The sequence below is a fragment of the Anomalospiza imberbis genome, chromosome 1 (genome assembly GCF_031753505.1).
Source record: "Anomalospiza imberbis isolate Cuckoo-Finch-1a 21T00152 chromosome 1, ASM3175350v1, whole genome shotgun sequence".
In the NCBI taxonomy this organism is placed as follows: domain Eukaryota; kingdom Metazoa; phylum Chordata; class Aves; order Passeriformes; family Viduidae; genus Anomalospiza; species Anomalospiza imberbis.
In genome coordinates this window covers 79,960,007-79,985,150 of record NC_089681.1, presented here as the reverse complement: position 1 = coordinate 79,985,150, position 25,144 = coordinate 79,960,007, and the positions used below count along the sequence as shown (strand labels likewise).

Sequence of the window (25,144 nt, the reverse complement as noted above, 5' to 3'; positions counted from 1 at the left end):
GACAGAATAAAAAGGCAGAGAGGAAGAAATGAGGAAAATAAGATCATCAATCCTTGCTGCAGTATCAATCCAGATGGTGGGGTGTACAAGGTCCTGGAGGCTCTGCCCAAGTTTCATGAGGGTACCTTTTTGCAGACGAGCTTTCCCCGCCCTGGACCTAAGTTCTTCGTGTTCTATGCAAATTAGTTATCATGCACAATTCATTCCTCTAAACCTTTCTATAATGGGTTGAGGGCTTCAGGGGTTTTTGATTGTCTTGAACCCCTCTACTAGGTCAGCCTTTGGTCAACAGTCCGTGGCAGCTCCTTGACCTCATTCCTGCACTTGTGCTGTACTGTGTAGTGCTTATGTCCAGGAGCTAGAACAAAGATGTTTGTCCCAGAAAAATGCTGCCCTATCTCTGTGTAGCCCCCCTCTTCAACTACATTCTGTTCTTTCTCACAGTGTGGTCTCAGCAACAAACCTTGGCTGGCTCCATGGCTATCCACCTACTGGTGTTTGAGATGTACACATCAGCCCCTTTTCTTCTGGCCTTCTACACCCTGTCAGTCCTCATGCCTCATATCTAAGTTATTTTCATATTAAATGTATTTCCAATACTTCGAAGTTATGAAGTGAAACTCCATGTCTTCTGTTGTGGTACTTTGTATACAGCACTTCAGTATAAAGGATAAAACATTAGTAGGATGCCAGAACTTTTAGTCTAAACCCCTACCTCACTGAAAGTGTGAGAAGATTTCAGATACAATAGTAAACTCCTTTACAAGTGTAACAGCTGTCTCAGCTTGGAGCAGGAGCCACGTGCCATTGGACAAATCCAAATCCAGCAATGATTTGCACATGCTGCAGCTTCCAGCAGTTCATTGAAGCAATTAATTTTATCCTGAAATAAAATAAACCATTTATTTAACTGTGACTGTAGAGGAGGATTAAAACAAAAATTTAATCCTGTTGGTAGTAGTTTACTTAAATAAAATATTCTCAGTTATTTCATTGTGTGAGATTCATACAAATATAAACTGCCAACCATTTGCACCTGGAGCATTATAATTCCTAATTTTTCTTTTGTACAGCAAGGTCTGTAATGTCATACAATTGGAGATGCCAACCCTTAAACTCATTGAATTAAGATAATCCTCCCATTCATTTGCACTTTGACTTTTTGATACCATATGTTCATTTATGAGAGAAATCACTTGGTAATAAACTCTTGTTTCCAAGCATTTCTAACTTACAACATCTTTCTTCAATAACTTAGATTTAGTTATAAATGAACTCCCATATGGTATTAGTGAAATGTCAATAGTCAAGAAATAAAAAATTCTAATGTAGAAACAACAAGAACTATTTGAATTGAACATTTCTAAACCCTCTCTCTCTGTAGTCTGTGGTTTTAAGAGCCCCGTTCTTATAACACTGGGCTGAGCACACACAGGATAATGAAGGGTGGCTGAGCTCTGGCTCCTTCTAGCAAGCTCAGAACTGAACAGGTAATAGACAGAGAATCTTTCATGGAGTCAGGAGGAAATAATTAGGGAAATAAGAAAATATGATTGATGATTCTGCAAGTTTCAACTGTTCTGTTTGAAGAAATGATACAGCCCTGGCAGGTATGTATGCCTGTGGGTGTGTAAGAAGGATTAAAAATAAGGTAGAAGGACATTTATGTTATTACATATGCATCTAGATTCTTTCCAATATCTTTCCAAGCATGCTGCTCCAATGGGTTATTTCTCAGATTGCTGCTGTCTCAGGGGGTCTCTTCCAGGAATCCCACCCAAAACAAATAAAGGAAAGTTATAAACATTTTATCAAATTTGAGTATGTTGAACCACTGTTCAGACTCAAAGTTCCCAAAATGCAGTTAATTACTACACAAACTGCCTCTATCTTCCCAAGAATCAGCACTGAATTCCTTGATCTTACTTCCCTCTTATTCTAGTATTGTGGCAATATTTTCAGAGTGCATGTAGCACCAGATGATAGACTGTAATGAGATTTAAACTTTCTGGCACATAGGAACAGAAAAAGTGTTGATGACATTGTAAGTTTTCAGATACTGCCAACACTTTAGCAATATTCTGAAGTTAAAATGTTCATAAAGTTTAAACCACTGTAGGTGCACTCAGTCGAGTCTTTACCACAGTTATAATAACCATTTACACCTTTAATCTGAGGCTTGCTAAACACCAGGGATATCTTGTGGCACACCATTGGGATGGCCTCAAGTCTGCAGTTTGACAAGGTATACTCTTCATCTTGAAGAGTGCCAGACACCTGACATTCACACTGATTTCACTGGTAGAGAGGAGAAAAAAGGTGTTGGACTATTTTGCACACTAGGTCAGGTTCTGAAAGCTTGTTTTAGCCATTAGAGCACTATGAAAAACAAATCTACAAAAATTGCTGTAATTGTAACAAAGGACTTGTTTAGCCTGTAGATCTTCCTACTTAGGAAGACTTGTACAGTAACCAGCAAAAAAATTAGCATTAAGAAATCCAAAGTGCAAGTAAGCAGACAACCTGTCTTGTCTGAAGTTATTTCACTTTCTTATCCTTTTGGTAAAGATTTGAGGTGGATGAAAAGCCAGACAGTCAGCATGAGTCCTTTCAAAATGAGATTGGGCAAAATAATCACCTTAGAAGCTTGCCTAGCCCAACACAAATCAAGCCACAGTGTTTAAAATTGACTCAAAAATTAACTTGGAATGTACTGGGGACAGCAATATTGTTAGTTCTCCAAACAAGATTTTAAGTTTTAGGCAGTGGCATAATGCTATGCAGAAGGTCTGAAGGTTCTGGCAGACTATTTTCCTAAGCGAGTATTTGCTGTGAGGTTTGGCAAATAAAGTTGGAATCCAGTGAAAGAGTAACAGGTAGGCTTTCCTGGTGGCATTATTTTTGAGCAGTATTTTCAAATACCAGTAGAGCCTAGATTTTCAGTTGGTATATCTGATGTAGTTCTGTTTCCTCCATCATTCTTTCCAGGTATAACAAGCATGATCAGGAGTTTGTATTTATTCCATGACCACTGAGCACTGGGGAGCAGAAGCTAGTTAAAGTTAAGGAGAGTGAAGCCAAAAAAAGTTAATGCTATTTATTTGCCATTTCTAGACTCAGCAGGTCCTGATTATATTTGTTCAGAGCTCCTAGCCTTTTCCTGCTGCCAGATAATGTATTTTCTGAAATTTAAGCTCCTCTTGGGTTTTGAATCTGTTCATTCTGCACAGTGTAGAGTTTGCTTCAGTTAGAGATAACATAATGCACTTTACAGACTTCTAGAGTAAGCTGTAATTTAAAATACGTATTTAGCACTGCAATATCAGCTAGAAGCTCTGAAATGTCAGATACATTCTCCTCTTGGATGCCCTGGATTGGCCCTGTAGAATTGTGATTTCAGGTTCACAATTGCCTAAAGGGCTGTCCACCTCCTCTGGAGGTCATCTGAACCATCCACCCTGCTCAAGGAGGGCCACATAGAGAAGGTTGCCCAGGGTCATGTCCAAATAGCTTTTGAATATATCCAAGGATGGAGACTTGACAACTTCTTTGGGAGGCCTTGCCAGTGTTCAGTCATACTCTCACAGTGAAAAAGCATATCCTGCTGTTCAGAGGGAACCTCCTGCAATTTCAGTTTGTGCCCATTTCCTCTGGTCCTGTCACTAGGCACCACTGAGAATAATCAGATTCCTTTTCTTCACACCCTGCCTTTAGGTACCTGTAGACATTGCTGATATTCCCCTGAACCCCCTCTGTTCAAAGCTAAATAGTCTGTCTCCCTCTTCCTGCTTCATGAGATTACACTTCCATTTAAATGGAAAGGTGTAGGAACTGAGTCATTTTCAGACAAGGCTCTATGCAAATAAAAACTCAATGCAAAAAGAAAAAAACATATTTTATAAATGAAAAAAAAAATAATGCAAGTTTTTGGAGGTCCTTCAAATTTCATAGTGAACTTGATGATACTTTAGTTCATTCTGAAAGGACAGGTGCTGAGACTGCATTTGAAAAATAAAGAAAAATAATTTGTCATACAAATAGAGAGCTGTAGAATTGAAAGCTGTTGGCATTTGGAAAAAAAAAATCTCATATGCTTCAGAATACATTAGAGTTCTGAATTATGTTGGGGTTTTGTATTTAGACAGAAAAACGAGTGTGTTGGAAGCAATAATAAACAGACCTAAAATCACATTTGTATTAAATTCACCAAGATGCAGAAATGTATATTTTCTAAATTTCATTATTTTTCTTTTCCCTTCAGTCCTCAAGGGAAAGCTGTTTATTTTAAGCGGAAACCAAGATTTGCAGAATACATTGTTATCCAGAGGAGCAAAGGAGTCTTCTGAAGGCTACAAGGAAGACCCCCTTACACAGAATCTCTGAACTTATTTTTCTCACAGAAAAACATGAATACAAAGAATATTTGGAATTTTTAGGGCACCTCTCTAGCATAGATTTCAAGTCAGTTGATTTATAAGATTAGAACCAGAAAACCCAATACTTCCTGCTAATTATAAGATGACAATTTCTCTTTTTACTGTGTGACATGTACAGACACAAAAAGTCAGACTTTCAGTATTTGTTGCTCTGATACTTTTTCAAAATATAAACAAATTCAAAGGATTACAAATTCAGCACAGACTTCAGACAAGTGAATTGAATGTTCAGGGAAAAATCCTGGGAAAACTCCACTGAAATAAGTGGAAATATTCAAGGAAAAAGGTGGTCATAATTCAGCAAGTATTTTCCATGAGGTAAATATTTGTGGGTGAGTTGTTTCATTTCCACAGTAAACAAAAAATGAGCTCATTTTCAGTAGGGTAATTAATTTTGAGAAGCTGTAAATAACCAGTACTGCATTTTGTTATATATTCTGAGAGTCAGTTCAGGAATAGAAAAGTGTTCTCAAAGCAGACAAATAAGAACTAGTAACTTTCTGTTCACAAATAAGATCTAGTAACTTTCTGTTCACTTTCTGTTCACTTACATTTTTTCTTAACTGAACAATATATGTGTTTTTGTAAGTAACAATACATCATGGACATTTGTCTAAGTAACCAGTCTTAGCTGGTTGGAATTGCATTGATGCTGTGAACATGTGTGACCCAGTTGCTGTGAGACCAAAGGAACACAGATCAATGAGCAGCAAACTTTATGAATGCAAAGAAGTGCAATCCCCAGTAGGAAAACTCAGTCAAGTTTTAGAGTTCTGCCACTTCAAAAGGGTCATAGGACAAGCAAGCTAAAAAGAGTTCAAAGCCACCCCCACCCAATCCTATAGTGCAACAAAAAAGAAAAGTCTTGTTTTGTCTTCTGCTAATTAAAATGACCATTCACCGGAAGCTATTGTGGGAATATGCACTTACAATAAAGTCTGTCCTCAGTTTGAGTTAAGCTACAGGATTGTTATAAAAGGACTTCAAATGGGGGAAAGAAAGGCACTTTGCCATGTTCTCTGCATTTGAAATGCAGTTCATAGGACTTTATGCAAGTTTGTATTGTTTTGTGATGTGTTTCATACAGAAAATTTAACTAAATATTAGTAATGATGCATATTTCACAAAAACAACAGATGTGTCTCCAATGGAGTTCCTGAGATTTGAGGTTTTTATCACAGAATGACACTCTGCAATTCACCTGCTCCCAGCCTCCTCACATTTCAATTTGGTGGATGTTACCTCAGGGTTTTCAAGCACATTACTTACTGAGAAAAGGCATTCCAAAAACTGTGATACTTGAAACATTAATTTAGAAAATCTAATTTAAATGTATAGTGTATTTGATCTTTCAGTTCTTATAATTTCTTTAAGAAGAGGTATGTTTGTTATGTTTCTCTGAAGCATTATTTTAATTAGAGTTAAGGCCAAGTGATAATTAATGGGACTTGAGAAAGAAACTGATACACCAGATTTATTTACTTTTTTTTAAAAAATAATGAATATTTAGATGTGTGTGAGACACAAAATTTTAAGATTTAGACTCAAAATTGTTTTGACATTTCAGGAATGCTATATTCTGAATCTTGTACTTGTTTTTAAATAGTCCTACCAAAAATTTACAATGCATTTTTAAGTAGATTTTTTTTAAACTTCAGCTCTGATCTCTGAATCGAGTGGCTTATTACTTTTTCTCTCTGATAAAAATAGGTTATTCTAACTGCACAGGTTCATCTTTTGATGTTCTTCTAGATGTCAATCTAGATAGATCACTGCTCAGGAATAATTTTTCTCTCTTCTTGGATGCTGGCTTGAGATTTTGTCCCATCAATTTTGTCCATATTTAGTTAGTCCCAGGATAGCCATTACATTCAAGAATCAAAATTAAAAAATCAAGTTTGCTTATTACACCAATCTGTGTGGGGCAGTTGACACTCTCGATGGAAGGGATGCCATTCAGAGAGACCTTGATAGGCTTGAGACGTGGACCCATGCAAACTTTGTGAAGATCCGCGAGACCAATTGTAAGGTCCTGCACATTGGTTAGGGCAATATCAAGCATAAATTCAATCTGGATGGAGATAGGATCAAGAGCAGTGCTGAGGAGGACTTAGGGATGTTGGTAGATGGGAAGCTTGACATGACCTGTCAGTGCACACTTGCATCCCAGAAAGCCAACTGTATCCTGGGCTGCATCAAAAGAAGGATGACCATCAGGTCTGATTCTACTGCTGTACTGCTGTACTGCTGTACTGCTGTACTGCTGTACTGCTGTACTGTTTTGTGAGACCCTGCCTGGAGCACCCCAAGAGAAGAAGTATGTGCACCTATTGGAGGGGGTCTAGGGGAGGGTCATTAAGATGATCAGAAGGATGCTACACCTCTCCTGTGAAAACAGGTGAGAGAGTTGGTGTTGTTCAGCCTGAAGAAGAGAAGTCTCTGGAAATACCTTACAGCACTTTCCAATACCTAAAGGAGGCTGCAAAAAAGATGGAGAGAGACTTTTCACTAAGGCATGTTGTAATAGGACAAGGCTTTCAACTGAATGAGAGTAGTTTTAGATAACAGAAAGAAATTCTTAATTATGAGAGCAGTGGTGCATTGGAACAGATTGCCCAGAGAAGCTGTGGATGCCTCATCCCTGGAAATGTTCAAGGCCGGGTTAGATGGAGCTCCAGCAACCTGGTCCAGTGGAAAGCATCTCTGCCCATGGTAGAGGGGTTGGATCTAGATTATCTCTAAGGTCACTTCCAACCCAAACCTTTCTGTGATTCTATGATTATATAAATATCTACCTCATTATATAAATAACATACTTAATACAACCAGCCACTTGTTCTTATTTGCATCTCTTCCTATTAAAAATCATTTCACAATACACTTTGAGTCCTAATTTGTGTGTCTTACAGAACCTTTCATGGAAAACATTGATCACATTATCAGTAAAAAGGATATTTCAACTATACAATCTTTTGTTGTAGCATGCCAGTAGTGGTGCTCTCATTCTTGCTTTATCTAAGAAATTGTTTGTATGTTTTTCCTGTGAGATGTTTTATTTTAGTGTTGATCACAGAGGTCCCTGTGAATATTAGGTACCTGAAAAGTTTTGGCATCATGACTGTTTTCTATTGGCATTGTTTGACACTTCTATTTCTCCTAGAACATTCCTTACATCTCTTTGATTTTGGTGCATGTACACATTTTATAATGTATTGTATGAAAATATTGAATATTAATTGATTTTAAATAATGTTATTTCTAACATAACAAATAAAATATCTTGACTGTGAAAATAATAAAATGGATAATAAAGAGAGTCTGCAACTGGATGTTTGGCACAGAGATGACAGTTTTGAATCCATTAAATTATGAGTGTCATTGTGTTTTGCATCTGTGATTACATTTATAAGTTAAAAAAAGCAGGCAGGGAGGAAAACAATGGAAAAAAAGACAAGATTGAAAAACCTGACATCTGCAGAGGGTGAGGAAGGATCTACAGAGGATTGTGTTTCTGTCAGTAAAGAATTATTGCTTGACAGCAGACCATAAACTGCAAGGTAAGAACCTTTACATTTTTCTGTAACTAGAACCACAGTTGTGTCTGCTTCTGATCCTCAGAGCCAGACTTTCCTGTCACCAAGTATTTTCTCTGAACATATGTCAAGTGTTGCTGAAGGTATCAGCATAGCAGACTGAAAAAATCTGTTTTGGAAGAAAAGTATCAAGTGTCTTATTCCTTGTAAACAATATCACAACGAGGTTCCTACTTTCAACTCACAAAAAGTTACACATACAAAGGCAACTTGTAAGACAGCATAGAAAATGCATAATTTATGAAAGGTACAGAATTGAAAGGAGGTTGTATTTTGAACCTCTATTTGGTTTTTTGCCGAATATACAAAATTCTGATTTTTATGCCTTCAATTATTTTTAATTACTGGTGACTCAAAATTTTGAACTTGGCCAAAGTTTTAGTTTATGGGTTAACTGTTTATAGCTATGCAAAGATGTTACAAAAATCACAAATGACAATAATTTTCATTATTTTATCTTTACTGATGCACTGCAACGTAGTAGTAGTAGTAGTAGTAGTAATAATAATAATAATATAATAATAATAAATGAAATACATCCAAGCTCCAGATGCCATTTGTGTGAACTGTTGCAGCCTTCCGTGTTTTAACATGCTCCAATCAAAATAAGTTCATGTGATCTGTGAAGAAATTTACTTGATAAACTTGAGTTTACATAACCATAGACATTCAGGATACTGGGCACAAGGAACTCTAGACAAACTATTTTAGGTCTGCATGGTCAACTTTGTTCCAAGTGCCATATTTTCTATTCAGCCTTAGGCAAAATAACTCATACACCTGGATTAACAAGATAGTCTCAAAACCTTTGCAGGCATTCAGTGAAGAGGCAATTGCCAAAAGACAATTCACAACAAGGGGCTGAATTAGATGCTCGAAATCATTTATTGAGAACCTATTCTTTCCCTGGTTATGTCTAAGAGAGACTTAGGAATGTTGTGATAGGAGCCCTGAACTCGTCCTGGTTTCATGATGAGATATAACATAGCACATATCTCTTCCTTTCCTAGTTATCCCAATGTATATGCTAAGTAGTTTATATTATTTTAGTAGAATAAATATGTCATTCAGGATATCCTCCAAAATAAAGGGTTCAGAAGTTCAACTTATTAATCATACAAAGAAAGTTACATCACAAATACATGAATCAAGATCCAGTGAAGTTCAAAAGAGCATTTTTACATCCCTTTTTCACAAAATGTGAATGATCCTTGAGAAGAAAATCAAGACTAGAAAAGGACTTGGGGTAGCACAGCAATGACATTCATTTGTTTACTATGCTTTGTTTTCTTACATGAGTACTATTGAATACTTCAATAAATAGACATACATTTTTTGGTGAGTCAGTCTACTTCTGCTGATCAAAAGTGAATGTTAACCTGCTCTTATAAAAGTTGTGCACTAATTTAGCTTCTGAATAACCTTCCCATAGAAGTTAAACCTTTTTTTTTAAATTCTCCATTTTCATTTAAGTAAATTTTATATCTTGTTTTCTTTTTGATACTTCTGATTATCTGAAAATAAACTCCAAAGTAAGCTGCAAATTTTGGACATTTTGTAAGACCTAATAGTCTGATTTTATAAGACCCATTTGTCTCCACTCACAACCAAGAAAACCTGCAAAAAGTCCTACAAGCTCACTCATCTCGGAAGACAAATCGAGCATTTACTTCACAATCACTATGTGGAATTGAACATCTCCATCAAATGTCTGGAATTCAAGAATGAACTTCATAAAGATTCAGACAGGTCCTTGTAGTTACATTCCAGTCTGAACTGGGTCCCAGGGAAGGACATCACTGCTCTTTCAATGAGATTGCTATGTTTGTATTTTATTGCTTTGAACTTTGGAGGAAAAAATGACAGACATCTAAACAACACCAAAAATGAACAAATGGATCAGTTGATCTGAACTCAGGCTAGAAATGCTCCAAAAATAAATTCACTGAAGTGTTCTTTATGGATGTTTTCTCCATAATTTCACTTACATTTTTTCAACCTGGATATTGACAAAAGAGTTTTAATTTTGGCGGTTGCAATATGAAGAATCTCATGGCTTAATGATGATATCAAAAATTTAAAATGGTTTTACTGAATGTTATCTATGTAAAGACATTAATTCTTTAAAGCAGTTAATCTCTTGTGGAAATAATTCTCTTCAGTTCAAGGGCTAAGATACATTTCCCCAAGCTGTGTAACACAGCCATGCCAACAGAAGGATAAGGCTTGAGTAAATTTTTAGGGGAGGAGGCATCTGTTAATGCTGAAGTATCACCCCTATAAAAAGTCTTCAGCTACCGCTTGCAAGTACCTCTCTAACACATCAGGTAGAAATAAAGACAATCTGTCATCATGATGGTCATGAGCAAAAAGTTATTTCAATTGCTCTCCTTCTGTAATACTCAAAATCCAATTCTAAACAGATTTTATACATCCATAGAGACCTACCAGTTTAATCATCATTTGATAACTCTATTGTAAAAATCTTATTAATTGTGTACATAATATCAAAGTCCAGGACTCTGATTTGGTATAATTCAGGTTTACTGGAAATAAATAGGCTTTGGGTTCAAGCCTATGACCAAGGCACAAACCGTTCGAAAGCTAAGGTCTGACCTCCCCAGTTAACAAGTCATACAAGTCATACATTCCCAAAACTCTCCACAGGGGTAACATGCTTGCTAACAGGAAAATTAGTGCTTTCCTCAACATCACTGGCTATCAAGAATTACCTGCTTGTGACCAGAAGGCACCTGTCTATAAATCTGTGACCTAATCATTGGAATTGAAGACAGTATAAGCAAAATAAAGTGATTGTGTCAGCAAAACACCTTATTTGTATAAGGAATAACTTATGTATTACAGACATTGAATGAAGTGTATGACACTTTTCATTTTTTTCTTTCACAATAATAAAGGAAATACATTTAGTAAAATGGTAGACTTGGCTGAACAAATAACAAATAATAATGATGATGTCTGCAGAAAAATCAATAAAACTTAATTATTCTGGCTTTTATCCAACATATATAAAAAGCTGGAAATATATTGCTTTGCTGAAGCAAGATGTTTCCAACAAAAAATATCAATAACTTCATTGAGATATTTTTACTTCACATGTGAAATGGTAATTCCTCAGAAATTTATTTAGCAGTGCATTTTGTTGTCTTGATAGAACTACTTTTAAACTCCAAACTTTTTAATGCAAGTACTTTACATCAGATGACGATAATGAAAACAGAAGAAGGGGTACAGTAGGAGCCAAGAAATAGCACCGCAGAGACAGTATAGTATATATGAATACTGTATGGTTAATCTTTATTTTATTGGACATAACACAATTGTAGATTAGTAGAAGTTTAAAAAGAGGGAAGGAAGAAAAAGGAAAAAAAACCAAATTGGTTTTTGAAAGAGTCCAACCAATCAAGAAAATGTATAATTTTAAGAATTTATAAACTAGAAGTTGACAGTAATTTTCTCAAACACTCAGTCACATTGCCTCTTTATATTACTATGCTTTATGAATTATGAATTTTGGCTGATGAGGAAGCCTAAGGGTAACAATGTAGCTTCAGTGTCAGTAATGCATTGCCATTTCACGCTGTTCGAGTTCCTACTATACCTAGATGAATTTTTCAAGCTTAAATAATGTTACTGACTGCCAAAGATTTTATTAAGAGGTCTGATGATGTTATATGCTCTGCTGGTAAGATACTAATCCCTATTAACTAGAAAAAGGTCAAATACTTTGAAAGATTGCCAGGGCTTTTTTTGTCTGCCTGGGGTGTTCAGATGTAGTTATACTCCCCCACCACAATTCACCTATTTTGAGTCAGATAATGAAATAGAAAACCATTTTTCCAGCATCAAGAAGAATGAAATTTGAGTAGAAAAGACAGCTGTTCTTTGAGGTTTCACATGGCTCATGTTACCAAGGAAACAATTTATTTTGGCTTGGAAAGGTTAGGTAATGGTTGCCCTAGCTACAATTCGGGCAGTGTAGAACAAGAAGGACTATTTATCTCATGTAATTATAGATATATATGCACATAAACACACTTGCCCTCACATTAGGGAGGGACAGATTTAGTAAAATGGAAATATGAAACCACTGAAGTTGGGAAAACATTCTGAACAACATTCAAAGAATGTGTTGGTAGAAGAGACGCTGGCACTGGCTTAAGTCAATCCCATCCCACACCTGAAAATATGATGTTCAAATATTAGAAAAGAAAAAAAAAGAAAAAAAATAAAGTGCAAATTAGAAAGCTTGTACAATTACTTAATCAAGTACTTAATATTAAAATTGTAGACTTAAAAATTACGAAGAATACAGAATATTTATAATTTTGAACTTGTGGAAACAATTTTTTTTACCTTACAACCTCTGACTAAATTTGAATTGGAAAATCACATCCATTATTTTAAATACAGGTTTAATATTTCACTGATACATCACAGTAAAACATTCTTTAAGTTAAAACGGAAAGGATAATTCCCAAGGATGGACTTTTAGACATAGGAGGTGAGTAAAGCAATGATGAAAGACACCAAGTATTTATATTCATTAGCTGATTGGAAAATTGATTGATTGTGCTGTATCACAGATGGAGAAAGTTTTGCAGGTGCTGATGGAGATGAAAAATTCCCTGGGAATATCAAAATAACCTATTTTCTATGTAGAAAATACAAATCCATTTTTAATGTGATCACATGCAAAGTTAGGCCAAGGTAGGGATAATAATGGGCATAAAAATCTTACATAAATATTGAGTTCAAAATCTGTAGTGACAAATCAAGAACAGTAAGAAATGAAGACAAGAAAAAGGAGGAGACTGGGTACAAGTATAAAAGGAAGAAATGTCCATCTTATAAATTACAGTTCTTGTAGCTAATGTCTGGATGAGTATCACAGACTTGATATTTTTTAGAACAAAAGCATATTAAATGATCACCAGGTTTGTGGAGGAAAAGGAGACTGATTTATTTGTTTTCTTCTTAGGAAGACCATGATGGTCACTCCACAAAAAAAAAAAAAAAAAAAAAAAAAAAAAAAAAAAAGAGAATTTCAAAAAACATCTTCTATGTGTCATGGATTAGTATATTTTCTGATTTTCATTTATCCCACTTAGATTTAAAATTACCATAGTGAAATGTTTGCATATTATGAGTTTTATTTTCATTGAAAAAAACCAAAATATACAAAATATCCACAGTTTTCTCCTCTACTTAGTCTTAAAATTGAATCTAATTCTTACAAAGAACTCTTTATGAAAAGAATTACCATATAGTGGATGTCTAAGGAACATTGTTTTCTTCTCTTGCGAGGCTTCAGTGTGTATAGGAAACAATATTGGTTCGAAAATGAGATTATTTTTTTAATTCAGATTTTTTATTTGATTTCAAAACACTTAAAGAATCGTCAGAAAATGTGAAAAAAAGCATGACTCATATAGTAATTTCAGCTCAAAAACAGATGAGTGCCAATAAGTCAGAGAAAGCTGCTATGTATTTCAACTGGTTTTAATTCTATAAAAAATATTGTCTGTTTTTATTATGAAGAACTGCAATGTGTATGCTTGAAAGAAATTTTCTTTTGCCACAAGTGAGACTTTTTATAAAGGTGTGCAATTATAGGACAAGGGAGAATGGCTTTAAACAGGAAGAAGGTAATTTTAAATTAGGTGCTTGGAAGAAATTATTTACTGTGAGGGTAGTCATGCACTGAAACAGATTGCCCAGAGAAGTAGTGGATGGCTCATCCCTGGAAGTGCTCAAGGCCAGGTTGGATGGGGCTCTGAGAAACCTTCTTTTCCAATTTTTCCTGTGTATTTGCATACCAAGTGAATTCATTTATTTGTTATGCCTGGAAGTGGAAGGTGTAGTGGAAGGTGTCCTTGCCCATGACAGAGGCTGGAACTAAATGATATTTAAGATCTCTTCCAACTGAAATCCCAGTATGTTTTTATGTTCAAGAAAATAATTATTTTTCTTTTATAGCTAAAAGGAATATCTGGGGGGAGGGGTGGTCTTTGTTGTTGTTTGTTTGTTTGTTTGTTTAACTTCTGCTCTTGAGTTTTGCTTTCTAACAGCTCATCACTGGAATAACATGGGTGAAAAATCTGTGTTTTCTCTGTTGTCCCAGGGTGACAGGACATTTTTATGCTTTGTATCCCAATCGTGTATTCCTGTTCCCGTGCTCTCAGTTTGTTTTGTCTATAGCTGCTCCTCTCCCCCGGCTGCGTGCTCTGGCTTGCTGCTGCTAGCTTTAGGCCCGCTTTGCTTGCTTTGCTCTCTTGCTTTTTTTGCTTTTTCTTTGCTTGCTTTTTTTGCCATTTTTCTGTTTTTGTTTTTCCCTTCCTTCCTTCCTCCCCTTCCCTGAAGACATCGGACCTGCTTCGGACCTCAGTTCAGGAACAGACTCCTCCGGAGTCTGCATTACAGAGAAGCTCAGCACCCTCCTCAGCAGACTGCCCAAGCCGTTTGGCCTCTCTTGGACTGGTGAAAACGTTTGTTGTCATCTCGGGCTGCTTTTCTTGTGTTGGGGAGTGTTTTTTGTTCTTGCTTAATAAACAAGTTTTTTCCACTTTTCCTCCGAGGAAATTCCTCCCGAATCCGGTGGTGGGGGGGAGGAGTTGTGGAGGTTTGTTTCCTTTAAGGGGCTCCTTTGGAGATTTTCCCCTAATTTGTCCTAAACCAGGACATCTGTGATCAGACATGATTCTAATGAGAAAATAAAGATCTACCCATTCATTTATTTTCATGATGTTCTGTCAAAAAGAAGCAAAATGATAACTGAAACAATGTTGTCCGATATTAATACAGTTGATCATGGAAATAAGAGATAAATTATGAAAGTATGAACTTCTATTTTTCTGAAACACAAACTCATCTCTCTCAGTAGCTCCAGCCAATCAGACTTGAGACTACCCATTTTCTTAAAGAAAAAAAAAACCCAAACAAAAAAAGCCAAAAGAAAACAACCAACCAACCAAACTCGAACATTCATTGAGATACTAAACCTTTGGAAATACCTTAACACAGAGTTGAAATAAAAGGTTTTCAGTTTTCAGGGAAAAACAGTTGAATCTGTAAGGGTAAGTCACTTTTAGAAGACCAGCTGCCTGTTTTGAGTCTTAATCAAGTATTCAAAAGCATTCATATAGAATGAACACACTGTATCTGTATTATTATCATAAAATAATTCATGCTGACCTTTTAAATTCAGATGCAAACAGAAAACAGAGAATAAAAAAATCTAATGAAGTATTAAATAATCTAAATAGGTTTTTAAGAGGTAGTTAAGGAAAACAAACTTCTAAAGTTACAAATATTGTGATCATTATCTTGCTTCTTTGTAGTACAAAACAATATTAGCAAAACACTTAAAATATTATATAGTTCTTAATGACATTGTGGTTCTTACCTAATAAATATGTTTTATTATACTTTTTTCCATGTATCTAGTAATTATTTTGGCCATTAAACCAACAGTAAGACCAACATAATAAACCAACTAGACTTCCAGAATACAATCTCTGTAAAAATATAAGCTGCTTGTCCCTACTGCTTATCTGAGTCAGCTTGCATGCAAATATTTAAAACATTCTTTTATTTTGGTTTTCTTCTCACTTTATTATCCATGGCAAACCTTCATTACAACTGAGGGAGCTCATATACTTTTAACTTTTAGAATGAAATACACACTGGGAAAAAAAATAAACAAGCTCTAAACTTCAACATGTTCAAGTGAATATTTCTTTCTGAGGACATCATCAAGCCAACACATTTCCCCATTCATTGAGTCAAATGATACTTTTCCTTTCATCTTAAGTGGAAGGAAATGATCTCCCTCAGACAGGAACAATGTTACTTCTTTTTAGTTGCACAGTATTGATTACTGCATGGGGAAATATTACACCTGCTCTTTTTAAGAGTTCCTCTCAACTGAATAGGATTCTTCTGCTACACTAAAATATAGACTGAAAAAAAGGCTGAGGCACATTTTCCAATTCTGATTTTAAAAAATGCATCTGATTGTTTTTGTCTTCATTATAGTCATAATTGATATCAATAAACTGTAATGAAACACATAAATCAATTCAGTATTCTGACTCAAACAGGTGTCCTTTCCTTTAAAATAAAATAAGGAAGAAAAAGTAAACACATAGAATTCAAACCACTGTTTCCAAGAAGTGGACAGGATTTGAAGTAATACATCATTGCTTATCTACAAACAACATCTGATTTAAAGCCACTAGGTGTCAGCATGTAAGTATTCCTAAAAAGATTTATCTGCCAGAAAAAGTAGTTGGCAATAAACAAATATGTAAGATTGTAGGTGGTTGATGATTCCTTATAAAGCCATAGAAGAAAGTTATAAACTTGTCAGGCTCACTGATAAAGATTAGGACAATCGAGGAATATTTTTCCACATGATAAATGAGTCTGGAATGGCACCTTCTGTTTTTTGATAAGATACTCTGGATATTTTAACTTATACAGAACCTTTAGTGGTTTTACTTAAAAAAAATGACTTTCCAACCAAAACCATCTGATAAGAGCAGGTGGCCTTGCTGTCGTAAGTCAGATTCTTCATACTGAAATGTTTGTGAGCTGTTTAGTTCTTGTACTGGAATTCCTCAGTAAAAATCAAGTTATTGTCTGGTAGTATTCTGTTGTCACTAAGACCCTAAAGGAGCCCCCCAGTGATGATGACAAGAGAACAGACATGAAGGACAAATTTAAGTCATTTATCTTACTAATGATCTGTTATTAAAGTAGAGCTAATAACTCAAAAAAGCAGGATGCTTAAGGCAGATAATACTGCTTTAACAAGAACACTGAAATGACAGTGCACTTCAGTCACTGTGGACTGCTACTTTTGTGTTTCTTCTTTATATGGAAGGGGGACTCCAATTGTCTGACTGGGGACAGAGTACGTGACCAAAACTGATTAATACTCCTGACTCATCCCTAGATTTTTAGCTATTGACAGACTCCTGGAATGTCTCTTCACGTAAATCACTTAAGATGCTTTGTTAGGTTTTTGTTTTAATAAATAGTGACATTTCCTTGAATTTACATGATACTGTTTATTGGATATAATGTAACTACCTAATGAAAACCGTAGATACACCTCAGGGAATTCAGAAAGGATCTGGAAGAGTTTAATAGCTATTTAAGTATGATTAATTAAATATCTAAATGGCAAACTAGTTTGAGAGTGATCTAGATTTCATAGCCACACTTAAAAAGAGCCATAAAGATTGTACACTGATGTTAAAAGTGCTGGGAGTGTATTTTGCGCCTACCATTTTCTGCATAACTTTCCAGACTGTGTGACTAATCATAGTGAAGACATTCTAAATATAAACAAGGTGGCTCACACTGAAACCTAGCATAAATGTCTCCATTTTTGTTAAAGCATGGGGGATTCTTTTAGGTAAGGAGCAGCATGGTGATTGATGAGAAAATAGATGAAATAGATCTGGCATAAAGTGTAGCTCATTTATTTAATCTTCTAACACATGGTAAGGATGTATATTAGACTATGTCCCAAAGCTGGTAAAAAATTAACACATAGAAAGACAGCATGAGAGTACATGCAGCTCTGACAGATGAGGAACAAAGTCAGAAGATAGCTAGCATCTTTGGCAGCTTGAAATGAAAATCAGACAAAAAGTCACACCAGCTTGTTTTTCCCCCCAATGTTGACCAGAACTACTCATCAGTGTTGTGCCCTTTAAGTGATTTACTGTATATGTGTATAGGAAATTCAGCAGTATAAGAGAGAATTATTTGGCCCTCTGTCCTCAAGAGATCAGGTTATCCTACTGTCCCTTGCCCCAAGAAATAATTCAGAACAGTTGTCTTACACAATGAAGCCATGTAGCACTGATTGATGATACAGATCTACAGAGAAACTTTTAAAAGAGAATTGTAGTTTTCAGGCAATAAATTAGCTTTTATTTTCCAGAATTTTCTTGAAAATTCCCCACTCTTAAACACAAGGATACAGGCAACATTTTTTTCTCCCACTGGAGAAACAGTAACAAATAATAGCATTCTCCTAGAAAAGGCTTTTGCACTTCTGCTTCTAAAATATAATGGTGTGTAGATGTCCTTATGTAAATTTACTTACAGAAGCCCAAGTTTTGTTCTAAAAAACCTTGAGTATCAACACATTAAGCCTTCAAAAACATAATGGTTCTGAAGAAGTTTGTGGAGAGATCTCCCATCGCAGGAACTGCTAACTCCTGAAGGCAGGTGTTGACACAATATGTTATATATTGCAATGAAGTATCAGAGAGAGGAAGTTTTCCTATCTTGCATCTTTCAGCACAGAACCAAAATGGATGAGATGATTCACAGGATTCTGCAGTTCTTTTGAGGCAATAGTAGAAACCTCATTTTACATCTGTCTTCAGAATGGCATCACCTGAAGCGCTATGAGGCTTGTAGATCAATGCTCTGCAAATGAGAGGGGTGAGGAGCCTGCTGCCATCCTCGGGAAGTGCCTCACAGCCCCGACCCCACTCTGGTCATCAGCCTTACTGCCCTGCTTTGCTTGCTGGGGTGCAGCGGGACAGTACCAGCAGGGCAAGGAAGTAGAGGGCAAGAGAAATGAAGGAAAGGGGTAGGATTGGAGCAGGGAGGGGAGAGGTGTGGACATACAAGGAAGTTGCCAACCTGAGCTGACCTCCAACAAGAAGTAATAAGGTCTAAATGGCAAAGAATTCATCAGAGAAGATGGGGTTAGTCATATTTTGCAGGCTACATGCAAGGCAAAATGGTGCCATGGCTGATGTGTAATTCATTGCATGTCTTGGTTCTGTCAGAAAAACACATATCTGTTTTTCTGACAGAACCAAAAAGCACAAAATGCCATATCTGCCTTTTCTTAACAATTTCCCTGTATTCATAGAAGATAAACTCATTTAAATAAACCTGGGTTAATGAGGAGATTACAAATGTAGGACAACATACACCCTCCAGAAGCCTAGTAGATCTGGAGATAATTGCCTTGGAACTTCTGGATGAAGATGCCTCTTCTCTGTCCCCACCCTGAGTTTCTGTCTACTCTCATCACTGCTCAGCTCCTGAACCAGGAAGCAGGAGTGCAAGTGGTGATGACTGAAGGAGGCAATTTTTTTCTACTCAGAGGAGATGGGTGCCATTTATCTGAAAAAGTCAGGAGAAGGAGATGGATGACAGCAGCTTGAAGGAAATACAATCTAAGTATGGCAGGAACATTATGAGCGCAATATTCAAATGATCATGTATGCTTGGCAAGAATATTTTTAACATGTCTTAACTCTTGATTTCAGACTTCTGAAGTGATTCTGTTTCTTAAAGCCTAAGTAGCTTGATAGTGATAGAGATTTATATGTTAGTTGTTTCTTTAAGTTTTTAAAATGTGTCAGTAGCTGCAATACATACATACATACATCTTGCATTGGTAATTACATTTACTTAGCATGGTGACAAAATCTTTTACCAAAGGCTACACTTCAACATTATTTAAGGGTTACCATGAATTCACAGAGCTATTACCTCTTTCCACAGGAATAATTGAAGTGTTTTCTTCTAACTGTTCAATAGGTACCCTTTTGCATCTGAGTAGTGAGAACTTTGTTCTTTCTGGACTGGTTTGGGTTCAGAAATTCCCAGACTGCCAGTCTCTCCAGTGGTAGCACAGCAGCAGTGACAAAAGATGTACTTGTCATGAAAATCCCTAGCATCTAAGATGTTGTGAGCAGTAGCCAGGTGTCCCGTGTGAGGAATTTGACTGAATTCTCTCAACAGTAATTAGAGGTAATGCTGACCTTTAGGTGGAGCACAAGCCATAGATAGCCCTTTCCTTATTTATTGCTCCAGAAGGAGTGAGAAGAAGTCTGCTTGCTGTAGGCAATTGTTTTTTTCTTTCTGACAGATGTAAATGTCAAAGGATATCTGGGTTGCTCTGGGTACCATTTAATGTCATCATTATTTTGGTGCCTAGCAAAAGCTACTGGGACATCCATAACCATGCATCAGCCCTGGAGAGGCCAAGAGAACCACCTGTGGGAATTTGTTCACTCTGAGAGTTAGTGGTTTAAAAAAAAATGATTAAAAAAAAAATCCTGGTGCTGTTGGCAAAGGAGCACTGGCCCTATCTTCTGACATATTCAGAAGCTACCTGGAGGGAACTCTAAAACTGGCTGCCTTTTATCTGCTAATGCCCTAACCCAGGAGAACACTGGATCTGAGCCAAGCTGGGAGAGCTGGATTTTTCATTCAGAAGGTCTCTTCAGGAGGCATGTGTGAGGTTAATAAATCTGCCTCTTGCTGGGATGCCATGTGGTGGCTTTAGCTCTTCCTCTAGCACACTTTATAAAATCAGTGCCCTTTTGTATTTTGAAGTTTCACAACAACAGCACAAGCCCTTTGGATCAAATGCGCAATAATTGTAATTTTCTCTTAGCAGGGTTGCAAGGAAAACTGTCTGTCAAAAGCATCTGTTCTAGAATGCATAATTGCACCTGTCTCTCTTAGCCAACATTGTCTATGTAAGACATGATGAATTATTTTAAACTTGCATATTATTATTATTACTATTATTTTACAAAGCTGAATTGTGAACTATATTTAAAGTGTCATTCTTTAGCCTTGTCATGAGGTAGCTGAGACAGCCTACACTCACCATTTCAAACTTTTTTACTCAAATAATTTCTGCTATCATTTAAGAAGCTTATTTATATTTGTATCCTGAAAACATATCTCTAAGTATAATACTGTTAAAGTAATATGAATCTCTTCCATATCACTTGCTAACTCTTGATTTGGATCTGTGTGCCTCCTTATCTCTTGTGTTTTACCTGAATTTCAAGGTTCTCTATACATTGTTCATACTTTACATTTCCCATTTTTACATTATATAAAATGTAAGTACCTCATAAATATAATGATTAATTATGCATACAGCTTCTTGAAGAGGAAGAAGGTAATTTTCTAATGAAAACTCAAAACAATAGAAATTCAGTAGCAAGAAAATAACTTAAAAAGTCTTCATCTGTAATTTCATCTCAGGAATTATTGCTATGACTGAATTTTTAAAGCTCTACTTCAAACACAACTTATAAGATAAAGTGAGACAAGGTGATCCTTTCCCTCATAGTGCCCACCAGAAAGGAGAAATACCCTAATTTCAAAGTCGGAGACTTTCTTAAGTTTTTTTAGCATTGCAAGTTTATACACTACAACAAAGATATCTGGTAAAAAGTGTTTCTCAAAAGCTCAAGATTCATAGTGGGTCATGATAAGAAACACTAAACAATTATTTTCTTTTTCAAGAAAAAATTACTCAGGCAGCTTTTATTATGTGTAATTACAGTTGCTTTCTTCTAATAGCGTTTCCAGGGAAATAAAGAAAAAATACATAACTGTCAAAATAGTCAATATTAACATAAAGTTACCATAGAGAAGAACTTGTAATAATAGAGGACCAGCATAGAGGAGAAATATGGTAAAACTGATTTCATAATTAGAGATGACTGGGGAGATCATTGACGAGATTTTTCCCAAGAAAATAATATAAAATTTGAAGGCAAATTCCCTGTCACATTTATAACAATTTTATGTTTGTTTTCCATGAAATATAGGCTTGTATAATATTTCTAAATCCTGTCTTTTTTCCAGTAATTTGTTTCTCAGGTATTTTTATCTCCATTTGCAGAGAATCCAGTGCAATATCATCTTCAAACCCACATGGAATTTCTTGAACTTAATGTAGTATAAATGTTTATTTGTAATCAAGGAAGCCCTTTTAAAGAAATCACATAACAAATTATAGTTAATTTCTGATTATCTACCATGAAGTATTCACAGGGCAATCTAAAAGGGGAAATATTTCCTGATTAAAGTTAAGAAAAGAGTTTTGTGCTTTCACTCCAGGCAATTAAATGTAACATTTACATGCATATAATTCCATGGGAAACAAAACCCAGGAAGTGGCTGTTTGAGTGTCTATTAATTAACAAGTCTTGCACTTCACTAGTTGTACTGGCGGGCCTTTTATACATTCTCTGTAGGCTAATAATTGAATTAAAGTGTGCACAAAATGACACCAATGAAGGGTTTCTTAAAAAGACCCAATCTCTGTTAATAGTAAGCATACAATTTTTTAAATTTCCATTAATAAAACTGCATAATTCAAAGGATTATATGTATCCATAATAAAAGATACATTGTATCAAATCAATCAGTCCCTGTCCTACACACAGTGACAGAAGAATTTGGTAGCCTGCTCTTGGTGATGTGCTTTTCTTTTTTGGTGATTGCTAGCCTGAAAAATAAAGCAAACCCAGAAATCATTATCAATATAGAGAAAGCATTTACTTTGGAGAAATTCTCCTGTAACACAAAATGGAAAATTCTTGAGGAAAATACTGTCATTTGCTACTCAACCTGCAGTTATCTGTAGATAGAAAGCGAGTTCAACTAAACCCTGTGAAACTACAAAGTACAAAGCCAACAGTCCATTAGTGTAGCTAGATCAGTATAAAGGAAAGAAACATGGCCTTCATTTTGCTTCAGCACTTTTGAAGATGACCTGCTGAAGATTTATCTGTTTTATATAGAAGGATTTGCCATCCTCCTCCTCTTTATTTGCTGAAAAAACCGTACAAAATGAAATACAGGAAAATATCTGGGCAAGAAAACTACAGTTTGAAGACATGAGGACATTCTTGCTTCCAGATGCTGTCAATAAAAGAAAACTAATACAGGACTGATTAGTAAAGATAAGTGTTTATTTTCACATTATGGCAAACCTTTATGTGTTCTGTAGTTCTCCTCTGCTCTTCCAGTGTGCTATAGATTTTAAACAGGATATCTTCTAGAAGTTTACTTAATGCTTAAATTTAATAGGTATTATTTTATGTTCATTTTACACTGGTGCTATAGCACCATGCCTCATTTGTCACCAAAAAACCCAGTAGTCTTGTTCATTGTGGAAAATGAGAAAGGAATAACGATTGAATTATTGTGTAATGTACCAATGGAAAGCATGGAGAGAAAAATGGCAGTCAGAAAAGAAAGATAAGATGAGAATGTTGGGATAAGAAGAGGACAAGAGGTTGGTGCACTGAAACCAGCTGGAGGCAAGACAAATGGAATGCCTAGAAGCATCAAGGAAAAAAATCAAGTTAAGACCAAGAAGGTGTTTAGTTGATTCACACTTGGAGGTAGTCAATAGGTTTTTAATCTGTTAAAATTTCAATGATTCAATAAACTCTATACCTGTCTTAGGGAATTCAAACTTATTTTATATTTTCTCTCGACTTATATTTATCACTAGACATATTATCCAAACATGTAGGAGAATGACATTTAGGATGAACTCCAGAGTTGTTTTCTGAGAACATCATCTTCATACGCTAACTTGTATTTGGGGATGAAAACTCCAGACAAATAGCTAGGTATAGGCAAAGAGCACAAAGCGTTAGCAGTTCTAGCACTCTTAGACATTTGTTATTGTTTCTCTGTCTGATTAAATCCTAGGTTAGATTTGACAGAGACAGGGCTTCATCTTCCTTTCTCTTTTTTTTTTTTTTTTTTAATACACTAAAATATGATTGATGCTGAATTGTTAGTATTATTTTACTGGCATTCAACTGTTTACCCTGCCTTCTCATGTAAATGAAAAAATCTGCTTTCTTAGAGCAATGAGACATTTAAATAATACCCATATCATCAAAAGACTGCAGAATTTTTCTTCTTAAATAGTTTTCTTGTCCAGGTAGTGTGTAGAGAATAATAATTATGAGAGGGAGCTATTTAACTATTTAATTTGCAACTACTATTTCCTTCTATGCTTCAAGTACTTTTCTGACAATTCCTTGAGCTTTTTGGATTTTTTAAATCATTCTCTTGTAAGCAACATTTGTTCAGTCTCTTCCGGTTTTTGGTGGTGTTTTTTGTTGTTGTTGTTTGGGTTTTTTTAATGATTTTGTTTTGTTTGTTTTCAGGTTTTTCTGCTAGTTCGCAATTTTAAGTGGCACCTGCCCTACTGGAATTTGAAAGGAATTTGAAAGGAATTTTAAGAGTTGTTAAAAAAGAAGGTTATTTAAAACAGGAAACAGGGAGCATGTTAATTTAATTCAATCATCCTGACAAGGATAAAAAACCACAATCACTCTTATGCTACCATAATTGGAGCAAAGATTTAAGTCAGTTTAGACTACAGAACTCAGAAGTTTTGCTAATTAACATCTACAGGGACAGCAAACCATGACTGCAAAAGGGAAACTTCCCTTTTTTTTTGATCAGGGGAAAAAAACATTTCAGCATGTTTCTAGATATCATTGAATAGCACATGATATCTTGCTAGGCCTGCAGCAAAATAAGCAACAACAATATATTTGAAATAGTTGTCTCTGATTTCTGGGCTCAGCAGCTTTTAGATATCAAAGAGCTGCACAAAATTAAAGATGATAATGCAAAAGAAAGTGCATGTTAGTATTTAATTACATTAAATTGATTAGGAAGAAGCAAGCTCTTGATTGGGATCACATTAACTTCTGTCTGTGCAGCATACAAGCTAGTTTGTGAGTCAATATACCTTCTAAAAACATGAGAAAGCTAATGATGAAAACTACCTCAAAAGTACGTGAGCCAAGGCCTACACAGCTTTTTCACTCTATTTCCTCAGTTTGGCAAAGACAGGCATTTCTTAGGTCTTTGAGATGTAAAAAAAATGCATCCAGTCACAGTGAGGGGAAATAAAGTATTCCTTTCTATCACAGATACGAACTGGAGCTGTTTTCCATTCTTTCCGTCTGCTCATGAAAATTGCTTCTGAAAAAAAAGTCTTCTTTTGACAAAAATAGATACCTAAGTAGTGACTTCAACATATGCACAAATAATTTCATTAAATATACAATTTAATGTGCAAAATATATATTATATATGGAAAACAATTTTTTACATATTTATAGCATTTCACAGATTCAATCAGAAATGCAGCATTTTTAAATATTTAAAATACAGCACCTCAACTAAGAGCACATGCAGGCCTGGTATTAGAGATATGGTACACTTAATGAAGCTGGGCAAAAAATACATGCTTTGTTA

General features: G+C 35.5%; 1 long non-coding RNA gene across 1 annotated transcript; it reads left to right on the top strand.

The window, feature by feature from the left end:
* Positions 1-1,037: 1,037 nt before the first annotated feature.
* On the top strand, positions 1,038-3,076 carry LOC137477954 (uncharacterized). The gene is made up of 2 exons (XR_011001303.1): positions 1,038-2,319; positions 2,989-3,076. It is a non-coding gene; the product is annotated as an uncharacterized lncRNA (long non-coding RNA).
* The last annotated feature ends 22,068 nt before the right edge of the window (positions 3,077-25,144 follow it).